The 21,837-nt window shown below is 49.8% G+C and overlaps 1 protein-coding gene across 2 annotated transcripts in view; it reads right to left on the bottom strand.

Moving 5' to 3' along the window:
• LOC144180501 (glucoside xylosyltransferase 2-like) overlaps positions 1-12,121 on the bottom strand; it is a 45,440-nt gene extending 33,319 nt beyond the window's left edge. Inside the window, exon 1 of one of the 2 annotated variants that reach the window (XM_077708835.1) lies at positions 11,688-12,121. The gene's annotated coding sequence lies outside the window, so the exon portion shown is untranslated. The remainder of the gene's footprint in view (positions 1-11,687) is intronic. The other variant, XM_077708833.1, reaches the window with a different exon arrangement.
• Positions 12,122-21,837: the final 9,716 nt, after the last annotated feature.

Here is a 21,837-nt window from a genome sequence, read left to right as displayed (position 1 = left end):
CCTATCTGATAAAGAACCTTAGGACGAATCTGCTTTCGTTTCCGAGCCGCTACCGCGTCGCCTGTAGCGAGTGCCACAGGCGACGCGGCGGAGTGAAAGGAACTGTCGCTCCCAGAGGCGGAGAGAAGCATTCGGCAGGACGAACCAAAGGGGGACATCGAGTGACCGTGCGCCGTTACTGCCAGTAAGCACCGGCACGGATAACTTCTGCCACTCTGGAATGTTCTTATTACTGCCCTCGGGTAACCTGGACTTTTTTAAGCGTGGCTGTTGATACATTAGGGCCATTAGTCACGGTACTGACGATCGAGTTCATCGAATTCGCAGAACGGAGGCTGCGGTATGTGCGTTCCGTCGCATTCGATAAATGACGCCTCGAGTCACTATATTATTTTGACGTATTTGCCCATGTGCAAAAGATCAGCGCATAATGCCTATCTAAAGGTTCTTCGAGGAATTTTCATGGGCGCAAAATTAACTGGCCTAGCCCGTCACTGCAAATAATTCATATGCTCGAAACTGCAGTCAACATATTCGGCGAACGGAGGGAAGGTAGGAATAAAGCCAAACTTAGGCGCTCCACCCATAATAGGAATACAACATCCTTTACTAACTGAAAATGCCTGTTAACTACGAAAATCATTTTTCTTGCTACACAACCTATGGTTACCCAAAATGCCAACGGAGATCACCATTAACATGCGAACGACGCTAAACATGTGGTCGGAAAGACTGCTCTATACAGCAATAAATGGCCATCCACTGAGACTTGATCGACACGCTTCCAGAGGCCTGTTTATGCTGAGCTTTTAATAACGCTCAGTCACGTCATTTTTTGTGGCTTCGTCTCTCTCGACATGGTAAAAAGCGCACTAGGCGGGGACAGAAGAAATAACAGTGACACGGTACGACCGATCACCAACTAGCCCAGATTTATGCGCTGAATCATTTCTCTCACTGCCACCCCCACCCCACGCTACTCCTCCTTGCGTGGCTCATTCGAACCACCTGAAATTTGCGCGGTAGGTTCAAACGCGGTTTGCAACAACACGCTCCCCGGCGAGGAGGAGAAGGAGGAAGAAACTTTAATGAGCAAAAATAAATTGTAGGGCGGCTTCCTAGTCCGGAAGTCCACGGGCAGTCCTGTCTCTGTCCGCTCGGTCAACCAAGATCATCTGGCCGTCAAGGCTCGAGCTGGACAACATGCTTTCCCACTGCTTACAGGAAGGGTTTGAAATGGGGGAAGGTCGGGGTTCCGGTCGCACTCCCAGACGATGTGATAGAGTGTGCCTGATTTGCCCCAAAACGCACGCTCCAGCGAGTATTGTGTGGGGAATAGATGATTTAGTCGCACTGGATTTTGGAACGTGTTTGTTTGAATTCGTCTAATCTGTTTTCCTGCATTTTGAACAAACTGCGTTGGGGGGGAGGAGGGGGGAAAGGTCCTTCTGCTTAATCTATAATATTGGGTTATTTCCTGGAAGGTCTCAATCGACGTTGGACTGTGCTCCTTTTCTGGGGCCCGGTTGGTGAGAGCACGGGTCAATGCATGGGCTGTGTCGTTGCCAGGGAGATTGGAGTGGGCAGGGGTCCACCCGATTCTGACCGTTCGAGAGGGAAGGGTTTTGCTCACGAGGAGCAGTGCTGTTGAAGAAACTTCACCAGGTGCGTAGCGTCTGCATGCCGCTTGTCAATCGGTGATTATCGCACTCGCGGTGATGTTTGTTATGGCCAAGGCGATCGCCACTCCTTCCGCTTCCTGGATGGAACCGGTCTTTATTGGGAGACTGGTGAGTGGCTGTTCCCGTGAGGTGACCACTGCAACCGCTGCTCCTCGGCGACGTGCTGCCCGATAACGGCGGGGTAGCGCGCACCGCCGTGTGTTCGCTGATCACGCGATCACTTCCTGAGACACAAGATATGCGCCGTGGCCGAGAATACTGCAGTTCGCGCTGCGCACAAATTTCGCAGTACGGAGTATAGTAATCGTCCGTGCGTTGTTTTTATTTTAAATGCATATCATTTTAGTAACTCACAATGTCACGCGGCGTTGGCGTGCCTTGTCATAGTCCGCAGGCGCGCCTTGTCGTAGTCCGCAGCCAGGCCACTACACTATAAAAGAAATAACAGTTTCCGGCGCCCGGTTTCGAACTCATGACGCCGCGGGCGTTCCGGAACGCAAGGTGCCCGGCGCACTACCGACCGAGCCACGAAACCGACACAGATTTCGATGCACCGAACGCGCCTTATATCCTTCACTCATTTCTGGTTTGTTTCGAAAGCGCCACAAGTTGTCCCGCGCCTCCGAAAGATGGCGACACGGGTCCCGCGATCGAGAGATACGACTTGCCGGCGCACCCCCTCGGAAATGCTGTGCATTTGATCGTGCCCCTCGCGAGGGGGATGTCTTTTTTTTGAAGTGCTGTTTTTCTAATATTTCACTGGACAACCGACGCAAGCAACGACGAAGACGCCGTGGTCTCCCATGCACAGACGTTCAACGTGCCACCGTCACCGTCGTCGCCGGCCCTCGAGGCGGTTGACCCTCGTCACCGTTTCTTCGGCGACCATGATGACGTTAAAAACTGCATGAACGCAGTGGCCACCACTGAAGAGGAAGTCTTTTGCTAGAACGTCCGAGACTAGCAGCGTCACATACTTTTTTTCCATTTTGTCTTCTATTTAAGCTCCATCGCATGCGTGGTCGCGTAGCGGTACAGTGGGCCGCGAGGCGGTTTCCATCTTTGCATGCTTAGAGTTGCGCACCCAACTGAGCATAGATAGCCGTGAACTGTTCTAATTCATACAACAAAATAATGGATACAACGAAGTAATTGTGGATCCCCTTCAACTTCGTTATAACGAGGTTTCGGGACAGGCTGCACACATCCCGGGACGTCCTCACCCATTACCGTTTGGAGCAGGCCGCTTTTCCACATCCTCACCCACCCCTATCCCGATCCTTGCCGGTCATCTATCGCCAGCTCTAGACTCGCTCCTTCCCCGTCCTGTCATCATGTCTGAGATGTTTCCTGAAATCTATATAGACGCATGTCCGTATTGTTCTTCCCCTCCTGCATCGCCATCCCACATCACATGGGCTTGTGATGGCCTTCCACCATCCAGGCACTGATCCTATTCTATCTGCCTTACCATCTCCAGTGAGGAGCGCCGGGAGCCCGCCCTGCGTTACCCAAACCCCCAAGTCCAAGAAGACCTGGTCCACTCGGCGGACGGCAGGGACCCCCCTCGCCAAAAAGTGGCCCTGCTGAACGATGAATGTTGCCGGCCTAATCATGCTGGCAGTCGCAATAATGTTATTCTGTCTGTCTGTCTTGCTTGAGTCAGGCCCAGAGAAAATGCGTTCGAACCCACAACATCACCAGCTGTTTCGTTGTTTGGAAGAGCAAATAATGATGCCCATGGAAATAATAGCGGAAATAATGATTCCCAGAAATGTAGTTGCCGCCTCACAATAGAAGCTTCAAGGTTGCCTGTTTGTGTTTCCTTGTCAACCGTATTAGTTTGCTTCACATTCAACAAACTTTCCAGAACTTGGAACTTCGCATTAACGAGGGCCCGATTACTTGCTGAAACATTTCTCCGTGTGCCATTCCAGGTGGGCTTTTTGTTATGTGCAGAAGGGAACTCTGCTTTCTTACGTATGTAGCAACCTTTGACAAGCACATTATTAGACAGTTTTAGTTGAGCGCACGCAGCAGCTCTACGCGCGCAAGAAACTTGCGGAGGAACGAGAGCGCATGCGCAGTACGTAAGCGGCAGCCGCGCGCTTTAAGTGCGCCCGCAAGTTTTGGATTCTTGCGTTGCGGGTTTTGCGGGCTTGGCGGGCCGTGCGCGAGGCCCCTCCCGTCCTCTTTCCGGTCGCTCTCGCCCGGGAACGAAAGGAACAAAGGAACGGCGTCTCCCCACAAACTGGTTTACGGCTTCTTCTGGCTACGTTTACGTCTGGCGTTGGCCGACAACCTCATGTTTCGTTCGCCAATCTGGCGTTCAGTGGCGCTGCGTGACACACATAGCGCGCATTTCGGCCATACTGATTTATCCACGCACCAACTTCTGCGTGCGGTCAACTAAAACTGGTTCTTCGCGAGAACTTCGGTGCGCGCGCTGAGCTGCCCCTACGTGCGCGCGCAACTCTGTGCGTACGCTCAACTAAAACTGTCTATTAAAGCTGTCAACGCCGTTGTGTTTTTTGTAGGTCATAGGCGACACAAACAGAACTAGTATTTTGGTATGATTTAGCCTCCTTCTACCCTCCTTATTCTTTAAAAAAACATACTTCGGTGTGCTTCGCAGGCTGGTATGTACGTATTTTGTACCTGAATACCTATAGTACCATCGTGGGGATGGGAATTGGGGGGGGAGGGGGGGGGGCTAGTAGCAGGCGGAGCAAAAACATGCTGTCTCGCGGGGAATAGCAGAACGCTCTTGAGGCGTAACGAGATGCTTTCCAAGAGAGAGTAGTAGTACCCTTCTGCAGTATCCGGGAACGCTGAAACCAATAGAGCTTATTCACACCTAAAGGGAGTGACGGAACGCTGCGTTGGAGATGGCATAGCAATTCCCCCACAGGGTTCAAGTACTCCGCTTCGAAAGCAGCAAGTGAATCCCACGAGGAGTGTTTCGCCTCTCGTTTGGCCGCCACGCGCTGCTCCTCGGAACAGTATCCCAATGCTTCCAAAGGGAGTGAAATATGGGACAAAAGTTTTTACACCTAGACAGAGTGCCCAGCCCTCCTAGTCTTCTTATAGTGCAGGCCCCGCCACACTTCTGAGATATGCGGCAAACAAGGTTTTTCTGGCATTTGTGCGGCTTTCTGTCGAGCAGATCGGTGCCACTGAGCCGCTGACCCTGAAGCCGATATGTCCAATCGCAGCGCATAAAAGCGAATATTTTATATACATGTTTCCTTTCGTCAATACAAACATGTAAGTGCATTTGAGCATGGATTCAGCTCCTTGAATAACGTTGCAGGCACCTAACCAATTCTTATAGGTCGTGAACGCGAAAGAATGAACGTCCAACCGAACGCGTTTGATGTTTTGATTTCCTCTCGCCTTGTCAAATGGCTTTGTTATTATCATGCCGCTTGTGAGGCATTGCTTCGCAATCCGCCTTAACATTTCCAACGGCTTCTCTTTGCAGCCGACACGTTGCGCCACTTTTTGTTGCTGCCGCCTTATAATGGGGGAGTAGACGATGATGTCTATTCCTTCGTTATTCAGTTCTCCGATTTTATCTAGGGTGCACTCTAATGTACTGCCACGAGTCGAGACTGCTGTGTTGAACTTCGTGCTACGAGATGCCTCACGCTATGGAACGTTTTCAAATGAACCGTTTAACAGCTCCCGACGCCGTTTCCAGCTTCGTCAATGAATGCGCCATTTATTGCTTTCCCATTAAGGTATGCAAACGTTTATAAACTATAAAAACTCGAAGCCACGTGCATGTACTAAGCATCCCAAGGGGCGCTGCGTCAAGTGTATCGACAACGTCGTCCGAGAGATTGTATTGTCGCTCGCACGCTCTTTTAATCAGGGCGTACTTGATATGCTGTCTGAGTGATCGTCTTAAGAGGGAACTGGTGTAATGTGAGGTCGTCGACAGGTTTCCCTTTTCAACCAACGGCTGTTGCTTAGGCTGCGCTCGACTCATCTTTCAGTGTTCTCTCATGACAGGGTATCCTGACCAGACAGAGCTTTTAAGAAGCTTTCGCAATCAGTGAAAAAAATCATGCGTTAATGAACCATCAGTATGGCTGCTCGAGAAGGACATTATATACATGTCTTGACGTTGCATCGACAGGCGGAAGATAACACATTGTTTCGGTTCAGCTTAAATTTTTTTCTGCCTATATGCCCATTTTTGCTTTCTCATTTACTGGGGGAACACCACCAGGGGGCCACGCCGAACACGCGCACCTTGCATGGGCTCCGGCTTCTTCGACCGTTCTTGGCTTTCCAAGGGCACGTCAAACGCTTAAATAGTTATCAGCGGCTTCCCACCAGCACGCCGGTCACGTTGATACCACCCACGTCGACCTCGGTCCACATATTCGGCCAAAATCACCAGCGGAAGAACTGACCCCGCCGGCGGCCACCGCTAGGCCTACTGCCGAGCTGGCTGCCGCCGCCGCCGCCGCGCCGGTTCTACCGGCGCAGAACCAACACCCAGCTGCCACCATGCATCCGGCGCAGATCAAAACCGTCTCCTCCGCCGCCGCGCCTGTTCTCCCGGCGCAGAATCAACACCCAGCTGCCACCATTCACCCGGCGCAGATCAACACCGCCACAGCCGCCGCCGCGCCGGTTCTCCCGGCGCAGAACCACCACCCAGCTGCCACCATGCATCCGGCGCAGATCAACACCGCACCTGCCGCCACGCACACGGCTACGGAAACCGCGATGGAGTTCGACACTCTCAGCGGACGCACAATCCCGCCACCAGGCCCCTGGAAGCAGATTCTACGAGAGCGCCGAAACCTCAAACAACAAGCAGCGCCGCCCACATCCCCGTTTCCTGTGCCATGCACCCAACAAACCACTCCAAGAAGCACACCGACGCCACGACTACCTGATAAAGACTATAAAGTGATCTACCGACCACGCACAGGACTTCGTGTAGCTGCCTATAATGGCCGACAAATGACCCAAAGCATACAACAGGCAAGTAAAATCCCGGAGCACGTGTTCAACGCTTATGTAACGATACAACCGCAAGCGTTGCAAAATCTAATTGTCGCGAGCACGCCCGACGAAAACTGCGCCATGGCACTTTCTGAAGTTAGTACACTACAGCTTGGTGCAGCAGCCTACGAAGTGCTACCCTACCTAAAGCCACCTCCAGGTACGGTTCGTGGAGTGATTCATGGATTGGACCAGGGCACCACGACGGAACAGTTACCCTACATTCTCGCATCCAATGGACCCCGTATACTGCATGCACGAATGTTGGGCACCTCCACCTCTGCCGTCGTAACTTTTGAAGGACCACATGTACCTTTCTACATCAAGGCCTACGGTCTCTTCACGCGATGCCGCCCGTATCGACAAACTGTGCAGTGCTGTTCTCTGTGTGGTGAACTTGGACACAGACAGGACGTTTGTCCTAACCCTGATGCACCTGTATGCGCCCAGTGCCACGCCAGAAACCTCACACCTGGTCATGAGTGTACACCTACTTGCCAACTCTGCGGCCTAGATCACCCCACAGCCAGCAAGGACTGCCGCAGAAAACTCCGCCCTCCGCCTCCACCTGTCCGGGTCCGGGAACGAGCATCCGCCAAGCAGCAGACCTTCCATAAACCGCCGGATCGTCAAACCCAGTCGATGCCTCAACCACAGAACGTTCATCGCCCGGCACAAACCCAGGTGAGCTGGTCAGCTGTTGTCACCTCACAGCCCACTGCTCTTGACCAATTCCCCTACCTGCCCACACACCCCAACCAACCCCCTACCTCCGTTACCGACACCCGCATCCACACCCTCGAAGAAGAAAACGCGCGCCTACGCCAACAACTGGAAGCTACGGAAAAGCGCACTGCCACCTTAGAACAGCGCATTCACGAGCTGCTAACTAAAATAGAACTCTTGACTTTACCACGTCAAGAAGTCACAGCAGCATCCTCTGCACCGCAAGTACCCATACCCACAATCGCTGCCAACATGCAAGGCCCCTCCCTTCCCTCTTCGGATGTAGGACGCATAGAAACACTTATACGTGAAATGGGCAACCAGTTCAACAGCCGTTTTGCTGCCCTAGAAGAACGCCTAGTCGCCATCGAAGAAACGGAACGCCAAGCCCATAAAAAGCCCAAACAACACTCCGCTCCCCAAGACCCCAACAACGCAACCCCTAACCTCCCATCCGACGATGACACCTTCTAATCCACCTATGCACGACTCAACGCCTCCGTCCTCGCTACTTGTATGGCAATGGAACTGTCGATCGTACCGAAGCAAGCAAGCCTCACTCCTTCCACTTACACAGCAAAATTCACCTGACATCATTGCCCTACAAGAAACTGACACCGACCACATTGCATTACGAGGATACACAGCATACACCACAGACCCCAAATCCAGAACGGCCATCCTAGTCCAAGCTTCCCAAACGGCACAGGCACATACCCTTCCCACCACAATAGACTACACATTCATCGAACTGCTGCCCCGCCGGAAGTCCCATACCAGCCTTTACATTCTAAATATATACAGCTCACCCACCTCATCCCTCTCTGGAATTGACCGACTACTAAAACACGTACGCCAACGCACCAAAGGACATAAACTCGTTGTCCTCGGTGACTTCAATGCTCCGCACACAGCTTGGGGTTATCTGAGAAATAACCGGAAAGGAACTTGGCTTCAAGAAGCCGCTCAACAAAATAATCTCTGCCTCTGCAATACCTACGGCACCCCCACCCGCATCGGCAACACTGTTTCAAGAGACACCTCCCCTGACCTCACGTTCACCTATAACATCAACGATGCCATGTGGTCCTGTCTGGAAGAAACCTTAGGCAGCGATCACTACATCATCCAACTTCAAATCCCACACCGCAAAAACAATCAGCAGCGAATCGGCACGGCCAAACTGACAGATTGGAAAAAATTTCGTGAAAACTCCCCCACCGATCCCATCGACGATATAGAAGAATGGACCGCACAGCTCCTCACAGAAGCCTCGAAACATACCAAAGAGTTAGCGCTAACTGAAGATAACCCAGCCATTGATGCCCACCTGTTACACCTCTGGGAAGCCCGAAACGGACTCCTTAAACGATGGAGAAAACGCAAGACAAACCGTAAGCTCCGGATTCGCATCGCCAAACTCACGGTCGAAGCAGAAACTTACGCTCGTAATTTAAGTCAACAAAACTGGTCGGAGTTTTGCAATAAACTTCAAGGAACCCTGGGAACCCGTCGCACCTGGCATCTTCTCCGCTCCCTCATGGGAACAAAAGAATCCAAATCGACGACGGCGCATCAACTACGTAGACTGATACACAACCATCCGGCCACTGAGCAAGACCTCATACAAGAACTAGAGAAACCCTTCAAAGCAACATCGGCAAACCAAACGCAAGTTATCCCACCATACACCGGTACCCCCAATCTAGAGTTAGATGAACCTTTTTCAATAGCCGAAATGGAAGCCGCAGTGCGTAACCTCACAAGAAACACCACCCCAGGAAAAGACAAAATTCCGAACAAACTACTTCGCAACCTCGACCCAATAGCCCTCGAAAGCCTACTACAGTACATAAACAATCAATGGACATCTGGCTCCCTACCACCACAATGGAAACACGCAGAAATAACCCTCATACCTAAGCCGGGAAAACCTCTGAATACAAAAAATTTACGACCCATCTCATTAACCTCATGTGTTGGAAAACTCCTAGAACACATGGTCCACAACCGACTTTCACCCCACATAGAGGACAACGGTTACTTCCCGAATACGATGTATGGATTCCGCTCACATCTCTCACCCCAAGATGTTCTACTTCAACTGAAAGAAGATATCATTGACAAACTTACCAATCACCACAAATTCTCGATCCTGGCTCTAGACATCAAAGGAGCATTTGACAACATCACTCATCAAGCAATCCTACAAGGTCTCGCCTCTACTAACTGCGGCCAACGTCTCTACGACTACGTTGCCTCATTCTTAACCAATCGCACTGCAACAGTGGGAATCGGGCACCTCCGTTCCGACGTTTTCCAAACTATAGCTAAAGGAACCCCCCAAGGCTCAGTGATATCTCCATTACTGTTCAACATCGGCATGAAAGATCTACCTCCTCTGCTGACAACTATCCCCAACCTGCAACACGCCCTATACGCCGACGATCTGACACTCTGGACTCCTACGGGCTCCATAGGTGACCAACAAGACGCCCTCCAAAGTGCCATCCAAGTAGTACAACAATACCTGCAAGCCCGGGGGTTGGAATGTGCCCCCGAAAAATCCGCCTTACTTACACTGTGTAAACGAACACCTAAACAGCGCGCCAACTCTATACCGGATCCTGAACTCAGCATCAATAATCAACCTGTTCTTAACGTCCCCCACCTCCGAATTCTGGGACTCACTATTCCTAAAGATGGGTCGGGTGCCCAAACAATTTTGCCACTCCAACGTACTCTCTCACAATTAATGCATCTTATCCATCGAGTTTCTCACCGAAGATTTGGCCTCCAAGAATCAGATACTCTGCGCATAATCCAAGCCATCCTTATCAGCCGGATTGCATACAGTGCTCCTTACCTAGCCCTGAAACCCTCCGAACAAAACAAACTGAACACCGCGATACGGCAAGCCTACAAAACCGCACTAGGATTGCCCCCTAAAACGGCAACAAGCAAGTTACTACAACTGGGCGTCCACAATACGTGGGAAGAAATCCAAGAAGCGCACCGAATTTCTCAATTCACACGCCTCCAACTCACCACCACGGGACGAGCGACCCTCCGCCGGCTAGGGTATTCGACCCCACAACAACAAGACGAGAAAACACGCATCCCCGGACCAATTCGACAACACATCAGAGTGGCTCCAATCCCACGTAACATGCATCCGACCTATAACAAGGCACGACGAGCAGCAAGAGCACGAGCAATCCATGTGCAGTATGACCACCTCCCCTTCAGTCGCTATGCAGACGCCTCTCCATACCCCCACAAATCTGCGCACGCTGCCAGTGTGACCGACGCCCACGGAAAAGAGTTAACCGCAGTCACGACCACTACAAAATCTATAGAAACAGCCGAAGAAGTTGCTATCGCCCTAGCTGCCACCACTTGCGAAAACTACACAGTAATACTGACAGACTCCCAAGCTGCATGCCGCAATTTCTTGATCGGACGAATATCCCTACCAGCATTGGCTATACTAAAACAAATTAAGCGACTCCCTGAACTACAGATTGTCTGGTCACCTGGCCACGAAACCCTCAAAGGAAATGAGTCGGCACACGCCGCCGCCCGCGCGCATACACACCGGGCCGTTTCCCGAGAGGGTGACAAACTTCAAGATGGCGACATCCTCAAGCCCATGCCCCTGAGAAAATATGCCGATATACTCGCCCACTACCGGCGCGGGCGCCAACAATACCCAGCACCCCACCCACACCTATCTAGAACCGAAGTTACAATACTCCGGCGACTACAAACAAACTCTTACCCCCACAATACCCTACTCCATGCAATGTACCCCACCCTCTACCCCGCATCTTGCAAATACTGCCCCCATCCTGGCACCCTATACCATCTGGTATGGGGGTGTCAACAAACCCCGTCCCTTACTCCCAATCCCCAACCTACTTACGAGCAGTGGGTGGCACAACTGACCAGCTCCGACCTCTCCTCCCAGCGTAGCCTGGTAGAGAGGGCCCGGGTGGCCAGTGCAGGCCAGGGTATCCCGGACTAGAGGAAACCCCCCACCAGGCGTGTGCCCAGACAGCAGCACCTAAGGCTCGCATAAATAAAGTTTATTCCTCCTCCTCCTCCTCTCATTTACTGTATGTTTTACACCACAATAACCAGATCTCAGTTCATCACCGCTTTTTTTCGTGTGGCTCCATTCTTTTGTCCTGCCTGAGCACTGTTTTGCGTCGAAGTAACGTAAACCAACTGGCTGACCAGATAATGGCTTACCTTTATTACGGAAGTGTTGGTCCCATTCGGAAAAAAGCCAAATGGTTGTCTGCGCAGCGAAAATTTGACGAGTGGTCGTTTCTTCACTGACAGGGCCCCTCCTCTTTTATTTTATATAGGTTATAGGTTATAAATTATCTCTTAATAATTTCTTCGTAGTCACTACCGTAGCGTTGGTAGTTTTTGACAGGATGCAGTCTACGTAAGCTGATTTTGCTTCCAGGTAAGACGCGCGAAAAATCCCATGTGTTTTGGAAAAGCGGCTTCCCCACCATAAGAAAACACTTCAAAACAGCGTTCGTCAGCAGCGTGACGACACAAAAGCGGCTGTGACAAACGAGCTAACGTTAAAAGGGCACCGGCCGAAAAGTGCACGACGAAAATCAGCATGTGTTTTCCCGACGCTGCGTTTCCCCACGTTAAAACACCTGCGCCAACATTTCCGTCTTTTGTATTCGTTCTTTTGTGTTTTTGTTTTCTGCTTTCCACGGCAGAAAAGTGATATGTCGCTGCCTCGACAGAACGCTGCGGCTCATGCGTCTGACCTTTCTCAACAAACGTTCCATGTGATACAAAACAAAAGTGGAATTTTGCAAGTTATGCGCTTAGGTTTTTCTTTTTTCAGCAAACTGGTCACGTGAAGTACGTGTGCTCACGCCTGTTTGCATACAAAAATTTATATCGCGTTTTTTTTTTTACCGGCGTGTTTCCAAACTGAGCCTGGTTATTTGGCAGTTTCAGTTTATCATTTGTCGCTTTAATTTCTGTTGTATTATAAATTTTGTCGACGGTTTTAATCCTCTCAGAAACTACTAATTTCTTACAAAAGAAGTAATCAGGTTGCTCCAAACTTTTTGAGAATCCTTCTTTGGTTACCAATTACATAATACTTAATTAGAGGAGAGCATTCAATATTCCTGCTTCCTGTTTCATTAAAGGGGCCCTCAAAGAGGTTTTGCCGATACATGGGTGTTCGATTTTTCAGGTAAACCAATGTCCTAGTGATCACTTCCTTCCAGAATCTTGTTGAAGCGATGAGTGTTAGTGGAGTTATTGCAATTTAAAATATCGCATTTTCGACAGTGGCGCAATTCTTCTTCGTTTCGTCCAACTTTTCGCACCACGCAAGCGTGACTGCTCATGATGCCTCGCTTTTCGGTGACGTCTGCAAGAACATCCGGTTGCGGGCGTCTTCTGTTGCTGCAATATTCTGCGCTTCAGCGACGCTTCGGGACGGGGCCCCCTGACTTTCTGCGTTACGTACTGGCCATTTTTTTTTATCATTTTGCTTATGAATCCTGCACTCCACTCGCTACTGGATAGGCGGATGGAAGGACTCGGGCGGGATCTCTACGCTTCTATACCACGCCGAAAGATGACGCTAAAAGAGACCGACCCTGTCCCCACGCGTTCGCGGCGACGACATGTCTTGGTACATATGGGAGTCCCAAATATGTGAGGGAATGGCTAAAAAAATCGGCTCAAAATTTGTTAAAGTAAGCACGTACATGCGTTCTGAATCGACGTCCGCTTTTATATTGGTTTATTGGCTGACCGTTTGCGCCAATGTGAAGCTTGGGAACGTTGTGGCAACGCCATGGACACGGGTACATGTCAGCTGTAGTATTACATTCTGCTATTTTGATTAGTTCTAAATATTTATAACCATAACAAAAAGCAACGTTCGAAATATGAAAAATACCTCTTGACGGCGTTTCCGCGCGCATTGTAAAGCCGCGTCCCCAAATAAGCTGATTGATAGCAACCGCTTCGCCTGTCACCAGTCCGAAGAGACAGCGCATCACCCTGATAATGGCGTGCATGGAAGGAGCAGCAACAGCAAGATTCTCGGGGGTCATGTGCAGATAAGGCACAAACTCGGTAGAGATTTCTGCTTTCTTTCTTTTGTTTATTTCATTTTGGCTAACTCAGAGGCAGCTTGCCTGAGGGCATTGCTTTCGGATGCGCGCGGAGACGGGAAGCGAATTGTGGTCAAAGCGAACGGCCGAACCGTCGTAAGCCGAAATGCGGATCGCATGGGCTGAGAAGTGTGTACTTCATGGACCTTACTAAGTTTGTTATACTCTAGGAACTAACTAGCAGAGCCGCATTAACTACGGCACGAACGTTGTCGGGGCGCAGATTTCGCTTCTTGATCAATTCCAGACGACCGCACGGCCGATCGGCATTGTCGGCGTCTTCGTTTAGCGAGTCAGTAACACCACGGGGACTTTCGATGGGCCGACGTCTTTGTGTGACAAGGCAGTCAGCCAAGTCCGAAGGCAGCGTCGCCGTCGTGTCGTCGTCGTGTCGGCCTTGCCAACGCGCCTTAATGAGAAGCGTGGTAATAGAGTAATACCCGTGCTACACGACCATTTCAAAGGCCTTTGAGTTGAATGTCATTTGAGTCAAATGACACCTTTGAGCTGCTACACGACGTTTTTCAAATGCATTTTGTTAAAACGGCATTTGAGTCAAAGGAGCACGACAACTGACCTTTGAGAGTCTCAAAGGCCTTTGAAACACGAACGGTCGTACCCTCGGGCTCAGTTTCTGCAATCCGTAATAACAAAAACAATTATTTACGAGTAAAACTTTGTGTTTCAAGTGCAAGATCTTCATAATTTTTCACTGGTTCACTTGTTTTCGTTCTCAGTCACTCGCTCTACGATTACGAGGTAACTTGGTACTCTCGACACCGGTGGTGCGACAAAATACAAAAAGAAACTGGCTGCCTTGTGCATGTTTGGTGCGCGCTTGTAGATATTTATCAATTTGATCTCTAATAATTGCTTTCTTGCCCATTTTAACTCTAAAATTACATTTTCGCCAAGAACGAAACATGGCAGCAGTGGCGACACCAAAACATGGCGGGCGAACGCGGAAACTTTCAACTGCCTTTGAGAATGGTCGTGTAGATCGACAGAACTCCTTCAAGTTCGAATGACATTTGAAATTTCGAAGGCCATTCGACTGAAATGTCCTTCCAAACGCTCGTGTAGCACAGGTATAACAAAGATAATTATGTACGAACACCATAACGTTAAGCGTGCTGCAGGAACCCCTAATTCACCATAGGCGGCGCCGCGACCCGTCGACGCTGAGCAGACAACCCTTCTCTTCGCCAGAAGTGAAAGAGAAGTCGTCCATTTGCAAAATTTCTGCGACGTGACGTGCATCGGAGAATCGATGGCGTGCATGCGGAAAGGTGGCGGAGCCCAAAAACACACTGGAAAGGTTGGGAACGCCGCAGCAAACTTTGAAACGGATGTGTGAGCTTTCCGTTGCACGTAAAAATGTAATACTTGGCACAGGTGACGTGGACCACCTAACCCAACGACTGGCTAGTTCGTTTAGTGTGCTCAAAACGCCTTTCAGGGCCCCTTTAAGAGCTATTAACAAACGCCCTTTCGTTTCGTCATGGTGCCATTATCTAGAATTATCATTGTGCAGTTATTTATGGTATTTGCTATTTCTGCTTGCTTTTCGCTTGCAGCCGAAAAGTGAAAGCGGCCGTGTGTCGAGATTTCGGCGCCCATTAAAAATGCATGCGGTCAAAATTAGTCCGGAGCTTCCTAACATGGTGGGCTTCATAGCCGACGTGCGGCTTCTCAGCGTTGAACCCCCGATAATTTACACTTTGCTTTTGTTGTTATGAACGACAATCGGAACAGCTGGGTCAGTTTTGAACAAAGTTTTTGCGGGAATTGGTTTGAAAATTCCTCAAAGCAGATACGTTTCTCTAATGTTTAATTTAGCTCCCTGAAACATTATTTTTTTCGCAGTTTTAAGCACCCATGTTATACTATATCCCGAAATCAAGGCGAGAAGAAATATATTAGTGGTCTTATTGAGGGGAGATGATAGTCAGCTATTTGCTCGGTTACTGTAGTATTAGTTTTGTGACCAGTGCGCGCCACTGCTCTGGTACAACCATATCGTTAATGCTGATGTATACTAGACATAAATTCGGCTGCTGAGCACGAGGTCGCGGGTTCGATTCCCGGCCGCGGCGGCCGCTTTTCTGATGGAGGCGAAAAGCAAAAACGCCCGTGTGTACGAGATTTCGGCGCACGATAAAGATCCCCAGGTGGTCAAAATTAATCCGGAACCCTCCACTACGGCGCGCCTCATCGCCTGCGTTGCGTCGGCGCGTTAAACCCCTCAATCAATCAATCAAGACATAAATTCGGTGCCAGTTTATCGCCGAGCCGCACATTAATTACCATGCACTTCAGAGAAGCGTTGCATGTTTACTTGGCATAGCTCGCCAGCAAGTAAAAAGGCTGGGGCTGCAAAAAGCGTAATTATTAATGCTAAAACTATTTAAAGTTCTTTCATGAATATAGAGGTGTTGGTAATAAAAGACTTTCTCGCTAGGAATTCTTAAAAAATTCATACAACCTGAATGAGAAAACAAAAACAAAAATCGCAGCCAGTTCCTGGCCTGTGAAATTTGCTGAAACTCGTCGCTGATGTCTGCACGCTGACGGCCACCTCCCGCAGTGGCGGGGGCCCCCACAACCCCACTCGCCGCGGTATGTACAGGTCCGCGCAGAAGTAAACGGAGCACGGGAGCGGTGGCCGAACTGCATCGCTGCGCCGCTATGGGCGCTGACCGGAACCTTGGAGCGCCAGTCAAAGAGTGTGTTCGCACTGCCCCGCCACCCTATCTGACACGTTTAATCGCCGCTATGCTGGCGTGTCATGCTCGCCGAGGAAGTCTTCAAAACGCTTAGCTATAGAGGAGCGCTGGTTGCATTGCCGCTCGCAGGCATCAGCGGCGACCGAATCCGCTGCTCATGAGCTGGACGAAGCTGCGCGCGCCCGGAAACGTGTCTTGTTGCGCGCTGTAAAGGGCGGCATAAAATTGTAGGCTGCTGCGGTTTGGCACAGCGTGTCATTGTGATATAATTAATTGTAAGCCGGCAACAAAATTGCCACGTACAGTATAGAAAGCACATTCACAGACATTACCGTTGTTCGAAAAAAAAAAAATCTCACTTACGAGATTTCTTCTTTAATTTTGTGTTTGTCCCAAGATATTGCTGCCGGTCAGTCCAGGTCTGTTCTGAAGAAAGGGAAATGAAAAATGTCCATACGATGGAAATTCTGTATTAGAGAACACCGTAAAGAATAGCTACAATCGTTGCCTGCATTTGAGCGTGCCTCATAGGGCGCATATTCTGTTGCCGCATTAACCCTTTCGCTCCCGTTGATGAGGATAGCCGTCATAACATTTAGTACCAAATTAACCGATTAAAAGTATGGTCGCCATCGGTGATGACGACTATACTCGTCATCGGTCATTTTGAGGACTTGACGGCGCGTTTTTGCAAAACACTAAGGTCGTGCGGTGAAGCCATCTTTCAATCAAACGCGGAGGCCTTGAAGTGAACCAGAGAACGATAGGCCGTTTGGTCTTAGGGGCGCATGGAAAACAACCAACGAAGCAGTGCAGGGAGATATGAACTGGGCGTCGTTTGAAGTTCGAGAGGCACCGAGTAAAATATGTTTTGAGGGGAGGTTGAGAGCAATGGATCAACGAAGGAAGGCATCTAAGGTTTTTAGGTACCTATACTTGAAAAGCGTGGACACGCAGTGGTCACGGAAGACTGGACGGCTAACGATGAAATACGGAAAGAACAGTGGAGAATCCAAAACAGCCAAGGTAAACAAAAAAGAGGCAAGGCAGATTGAAACGAATAAATGGAGAGAAAAAAATTGAATCTAAAACGTCGTTAGAGATTTACAGGGTTGAGAAATTGAACATCAGAAAGGAAATTTCTACGATAATTCCCTGGGCAGTGCTTTGCTTTTTGAGGCTAGGGCAGGTTGCTTGCGAACTAAGAGCTTTGTGGGGAAGTATTCACAAAATGACGGGGTATGCGTCGTCTGCGGAAAAGAAACAGGAACTATGCAGCACATAGTGTTAGAATGTGAGGGTATCCATCCAAATCTACATGAGGGAAATAGTCGGCTTCCAGAAGCCCTAGGATTTAATGATAGCGCAGAGGAAGTTAACTTCAAGGCTGCCGAGGGGACGAAAAGAACATTAGAATGCTGGTGGACGAAAAGCAGAGAGGGGAATATTGCCTAGGACAGTTACCACTCGTAACAGAAAAAAAGTATTTTGTGCGTAATAAGCTTTTTGTGCCAGCCCTAAGCAGCGCTAGTATTAAACCAAGAGGATAAAACATAGGTATATTAGTCCTTTTTGGTAAGATGACAGGTCATCACCCCGCTACAAAGGAGAAACCAATAGCGACCATCATCATCATCATCATCATTACCATCATCATCGTCGTCGTCGTCGTCGGAGTTTAATTTAAATCTGCAACACTTTCCCAAGTAATATAAGGTGCTCGTTAAAAATAACAAGGTCGGCTTTAATGCTACAAAAAAAATATGCGCCCTATGAAGCCCGCTGTAATAGGAGGCACCGATTGTACCAATTCTTTATGGTTTTCTCGAACGCAGAATTTCCACCGTATCGACATTTTTATTTCCCTTTCTTCAGAACAGACCTTTACTGACCGGCAGCAATATCTTGGCACAAACACAAAATTAAAGAAGCAATGTCGTAAGCGAGATTTTTTTTCGAACAACGGAAATGTATGTGAATGTGTTTTCTATATTGTACGTGGCAATTTTGTTGCCGGCTTACAATTAATTAAATCGCAATGACATGCTATGCCAAACCGCAGCGGCCTACAATTTTATGCCGCCCTTTACAGCGCGCAAAAAGCACGTTTCCGGACGCGCGCAGCGTCATCCAGCTCATGAGCAGCGGATTCGGTCGCCGCTGATGCCTGCGAGCGCCAATGCAACCACCGCCCCTCTATAGCCCAGCGCTGCCTTTTGAAAACCGTCACGCTAAGTATGAATCATCAGCAGAGCGGCGATTAAACATATCAGATAGGGTGGCGGGGGCAGTGTTTGACCGGCGCTCCATGGATCCCGTCGGGTCCCATACGCGGCGTAGCGATGCAGTTCGGCCACTGCTCCCGTCTCCGTTTACTTCTGTGCGGACCTGTACATACTTGAGGCTCACCCATGGAGGTCTGGTAGTTTATTGGTACATATAAAGGGGTTGAACGTGCTCTCGGCACACGAGCCGACATCGCGCACTGGATGGCTGTCGAGCTGGTGGAGTCATCTGTCTGCCCATCGCATGGCGTGACGGACATCAACAGACATTGCGAGCCCCTAAACAGCCCGGCTGTTAAAAAAATTGTTGGCCAATTGTTGCTTTTGTCGTCAGATGCCACAAGAAGACATTCTGCAAGCCAGGCCAAGTAGACTGGAATGCCTCCAGCCTGTATTGCGCCTTTTATAACGCCACGCGTGGAGTGTACTGCAGGCATGGCGCCAAGGTCGTTCCTGTCTTTTTCTGTGGCGGACGGGCTAATATAACGCCTGCCTTACATTAAAAGGGAAGCCTTCCGCTCAGTCTCCCATCTAGTCGTTTTCTAACGTTACTGACAGGCGTCGTTTCAGTTTTACTTGTTTTCCCATCCCGATCATTAAACAGGGCCGAAAAACTGTTGTTTATTCCATCATGATGATAACATCCAGAGGCTTTCTCTTCATCCGGAAAGTTGGGCGGGAACGCATACGTGAAGCGCGGACATACCGCATGTCTACACATGACGGGCGGAGCGCTGGGGCATGATCAGACGTTACCCCTGTTTCTAACGATGATGCGTTCTGTCCAACTGGCCCAGGTTTTTACTGCCATTTTCTCGATTTTATATGCACGTTGCCATCCAACAGAGAGACTGTTCTAGTCGTCTTGCGGTGTCGTCCGGACGACAGAATACCAAAAGAAAAGGGCTGTTTGTCGCCATTTTCGCATGTTGTGGCACTTGTGAAGTCGACAACAGGCGGAACCACTGCACGAAGAAAGGGAACGGAAAGACAAAAAAGCTGACAAACACGGGTGCCGCGCCGGTGTTTGTCAGCTTCTTCCTTTTTCCGTCTCGTTGCTTTGCACTGTTGTTTCTCCGAGGTTAGCAACCAACTCCCGACTTCATGAAATCAATCGCAAATAGGGCCCAAGGTGTCTCACAAGAGGAGATTGACGGACGTTTTTTTTGTGTGTTTGTTTCCGTTCCCCTTCTTAACAAACACTAATCATGAGGCCATAACTTGCCGCTGGCTAAAGACAAACACCTAGGGTGTTCGTTTCAGGATGGCTTCATATGCTGCTGCAACTGCGTGGGAACGGCGGATTCGTGGTAACAATGCTTGATGATTTCGTGCCCCATGAGTTGAAACACCCTGTGTTGTGAGCGTTGGGAGCAGTGCATGGTACCGACAAACTCCACGAGCCATCGCACTCTGTCAGAGTGGATGAGCAGCGAAGTGCGAATCAGAACTAACGCTGTCTCTTCATTACGATGACACGAGAGAAGTGAAATTCAAAAGAGACAACGGCACTCATCCGGACGACAGGACTGCCGCACAGAACAACCTCAAGAAACTATAGAAACGAAAGCGCTTAGAACGCCGACCGGAAGAGAGTGTTGGCGGCGCATGTCGCAAAGTAGCAAATATTTGAGAAACCTTCATTATCTAACTGACCGCCCACTCATCTAGAAAACTGCGTATTCATAACTAATCTACTGCAAATGCATAACAAAGTGACGAAACGTGAGAGCTCTAGGTCCAAGTTATTTCTTCAACGGCATGCGACCTTGATGGTGACCGCGTGCTAAAAGCGAAAACATCGGGTCGCTCATTTCCGAGCGGTTAGAGCTCCTGATTTTGCCTCTAGCGAGGCATGAGACGCGACTGTCGCACATGAACAACCCTCGGAATCTTAGCCATAAACAACTTCACTTTGAAACTCGAGTGCATAATCGAACTAAAAAAAAATTGGGCCCATCTCCCCGCGAGGGGGACTCGAGTAAATGCGTCGCTTAGGGGGTGGGTGTATTGCGTGAACGTTTAGTGTTTGGGGAGTTGGTGGTAGTGAATGTGTTGTATCAGTAGCTTCTTGACGTAGTTTGAATGAGTCAAGGATATAAGGCGCGTTCGACGCCTTTCATTCTGTGTCGGTTTTGTGGCGCAGTGGGAAGAGCACCATGTACCTCGCGTTCCACCCACAGGTAGTGAATGCGTTGTATCAGCAGCTTCTTGACGTAGTTTGAATGAGTCAAGGATATAAGGCGCGTTCGTAGCCTCCATTCTGTGTCGGCTTTGTGGCGCAGTGGGTAGAGCACCATGTACATTGCGTTCCGCCCGCAGGGTAGAGGGGTCGAAACCAGGCTCCGGATAGTATTTTTTTTATATAGTGTAGGGGGAGGGGTGCGGACAACGACGGTGCGGGCTACGACGGACGTCAACGCGGGTGACATCGTGAGTTACTGAAATGCTCTGCATTAAAAAAAAAAATTCGCGCAGCTTCCACTGGAGAAACAACAGAGCTGGCCGCACCTCTCCGTAGGTCGCAGACCCGGCTGTTGGACCTCGCATGGGTTTTATAACTTGCCGCTGAAAGTCCTCCGTTACTGGCAGAGGCTCCCATCGTTTTTTCCGCAGCCTTTGACGGCTCTCCCAAAGTGGACCGCGTTAGAACGTGTTAGAACGCGCTAGAACCCGCGGCAACAGGCTGCGCAAACTAGGCGCCTGCAACGCGAACTCGGAAATCGGTTCTCCCCACTTCAGGTGTGAACGCACGGGAATTGGCGAGTAGAAGAGCACGCGAGAGGTCACGCCACGAACGCTATGCAGAGTCTTCGCGAAGATCGAGCTGACCGACACCGGGCGCTCCTCGAAGGCGCACGCTCACGTGCACTCCGAATTTTTTTTTAAATGCAGAGCATTTCAGTAACTCAGTAATAAAAAAAATACTGTCGCGTACAGCAAATACGCGTTGGGGGTGTTGGTGAGCTTTACTAAAACGCTAATAGAAGAAGCAGCGGAGAAGAACGCTCTTGACCGCGAAGCACTCGAGCTGCCAGAGCAAAACACTGAAGATGATGCGTTCCCGGTAGCGCTCGTTCGTCGTCGTCGTCGCCTCGGCTGGGATGTCACAAATTAAAAGTTCATTCAGATGCTTGTGGGTACGTGACAGTTTACCTCCCCTCCAAAGGAAGCATCGTCCCGATGCTAAGGCAGAAAGGAGCGGAACTTCATTTGCGAC

The sequence above is a fragment of the Haemaphysalis longicornis genome, unplaced genomic scaffold, assembly GCF_048455015.1.
Source record: "Haemaphysalis longicornis isolate Haplotype H1 unplaced genomic scaffold, Haemaphysalis longicornis Haplotype H1 scaffold_4, whole genome shotgun sequence".
Taxonomy (NCBI): Eukaryota; Metazoa; Arthropoda; class Arachnida; order Ixodida; family Ixodidae; genus Haemaphysalis; species Haemaphysalis longicornis.
This window is presented reverse-complemented; position numbering and strand designations above follow the sequence as displayed.